Source organism: Osmerus eperlanus, chromosome 18 (assembly GCF_963692335.1).
Source record: "Osmerus eperlanus chromosome 18, fOsmEpe2.1, whole genome shotgun sequence".
NCBI lineage: Eukaryota > Metazoa > Chordata > Actinopteri > Osmeriformes > Osmeridae > Osmerus > Osmerus eperlanus.
The window spans coordinates 1,326,711-1,329,407 of NC_085035.1; positions in this window are offsets into that span (position 1 = coordinate 1,326,711).

A 2,697-nucleotide genomic window follows, 5' to 3' on the forward strand; every position below is an offset into this window, starting at 1 on the left:
CACACACACACACACACACACACACACACAGGACAGGCTGGTTCACCTCCACACACACACACACACAACACACACACACGCACACACACACACGCACACACACACACAGGACAGGCTGGTTCACCTCCACACACACACACACCACAACACACACACACACACAGGACAGGCTGGTTCACCTCCACACACACACACACACACACACACACACAGGACAGGCTGGTTCACCTCCACACACACACACACACACACACACACAGGACAGGCTGGTACACATTCACACACAGGAGAGACTGAGTGCATTTTCCAAAATGCACAGTGTGATTTCCTACGTGTGTGTGAGTCTATTTCAGCAGAACCAGTTGGTATCATGTGGAGATGACTCTTTCAACCAGGTAATAAAGCTGTCAAACACACCCACAGACACCCACACACACAGCTGTCACAACACCCCCCAACACCCCCCTCTCCCCATCCCCCCCCCCCCACACACACACACACACCCCCACACACCAGCGTGTAAACGATCCCCTCAGAGAGGGAGTGCACAGGAAGACAAAACAAACAGTGTTTGTACCCCGGCCTCAGGGAGGAAATACCTGTAGAGATCTGCTGACGCTGGGAAACGACTCTGTGTGCGAGCTTGTCCTCTGGGACACTTCTACACAACGCCTGCTAGACTGTTCACAGAGCTTAGAAGGCACTAGCCAACACACACACACACAGCTATGGAACAAGTGTGCTAGGCTCTTGAGGAAGATTCTTTGAGGGTTGAGAATAATGGAGGGGGCCTTGTTATTTTGGCTGATTTAATAACAGGTGAAGTTAGGTTCTAGGGTTAGGGTTAGTTAGGTTTCTAGGGTTAGGGTTGGGGTTAGGGTTAGTTAGGTTCTAGGGTTAGGGTTAGTTAGGTTCTAGGGTTAGGGTTGGGGTTAGGGTTTAGTTAGGTTCTAGGGTTAGGGTTAGTTAGGTTCTAGGGTTAGGGTTAGTTAGGTTCTAGGGTTAGGGTTGGGGTTAGGGTAGTTAGGTTCTAGGGTTAGGGTTAGTTAGGTTCTAGGGTTAGGGTTGGTTAGGGTTAGTTAGGTTCTAGGGTTAGGGTTAGTTAGGTTCTAGGGTTAGGGTTGGGGTTAGTTAGGTTCTAGGGTTAGGGTTGGGTTAGGGTTAGTTAGGTTCTAGGGTTAGGGTTGGGGTTAGGGTTAGTTAGGTTCTAGGGTTAGGGTTGGGGTTAGGGTTAGTTAGGTTCTAGGGTTAGGGTTGGGGTTAGGGTTAGTTAGGTTCTAGGGTTAGGGTTAGGTTTATAGGGGTGTCTCAACCCATTACTGGGTTGGAGTTGCACAGGCACAAGTACAGTGTGTTGATTTGTGATGATATATTATTCCACCGGAAAATGTAAATAGCTGCTAAAATTGAGGATTGAAGGTCTCTAAGGTAAGTATTTTCAGGTAAGTAAATTCACTCCATCCACTCTCAGGTAAGTTGCCATGATTCAAGGTGTGTTTAATGTATGTATGTATGTTCTTTTTTCCAGGAATCCGACTCTCTCGCTGAGAATGCAATTGGCAGTGTCATCAGTTCGCCCCACCCGGTAAGTATTTTTCAATATTTATTACAGCAAAGAAGGTAAGTGCCAACTGTAATTTGGAGTTTGGATTAGCCATATGGCAGGGCAACAAGCTCACTAAACACAAATATAAGAAAATATAAATCACATTATTATTATTACAGCAAAAAACATATATATAATTTCATATATATAAGAGAACCTGAACATATGGCCATCCCAATATCCGTGATATTTACCGAGACTCTCCAGGGGGAGTCGAACTGTACCCTCCAACACTTAATCACGAAAACCGAGAAGACATGTTGGATTTTAATATTTTTCATTTAGACCTAATGGGTCGATAGTTTTCAATAAATGTATCCATGTCCTCTCAGCCTTCTGCCTCAGAGTTCTGGTCCAATCTCTATGGCTCTCCAGTCCTTCGATCCTCATGTTAAAAACCCCATGTGCTATAAAATGTTTGTATAGAACTGTGTCCTTATTTCCTCTCCTAACCTGATATTTGTGCTGTTTAAAACGAATCTCCATGGAGTTTTTTGTTTCCCCTATGTACAGTTTTTGGCACCTCAAACACCTGATGGCATAGACTGTATTGTTGGTCTTGAAGTCTATTTTATTTCTTATTGGTACCCCTCTCCCCGAATATCTATTCCCTATATAGACATCCTGGTTGAAGTGATTGTTTTCTTCAAGGGATACTACAGGTTTTTTGTTTAAATTTGAGTGTACCAATCTGTCTTTAAGGTTTTTGTTTCTCCTATATGCCGAGATAAGTTTAAAATGCCTTAAGTCTCCCAAGTCCCCCTGGGCCTGTTGGAAATGGAGCCTCAACTGACCACCCAAACGTCCCAAAGGCTGCGAGTAAGTAGTCACTACAGGTATCACCCCTTTGTCATCCTTCTCCACTACATATTTACCATTTGATTCGAAGATTTGTCTCACTTCCTGCTTTGTTTCCCTCAGGAACCTTCGAGAATATCCCCGAGGCCTAAGGGCTTTAAACAGGATCGATGTCGCCTCCTCCACATCACTCAGGTAAGTACAAATTCGATAGAATCTTATTAGTTGTGACTTCACTAGTCCTTTATATGTGTGTTTTGGATGATAACTTTGTTTGTGGAGCAAAGCATGTC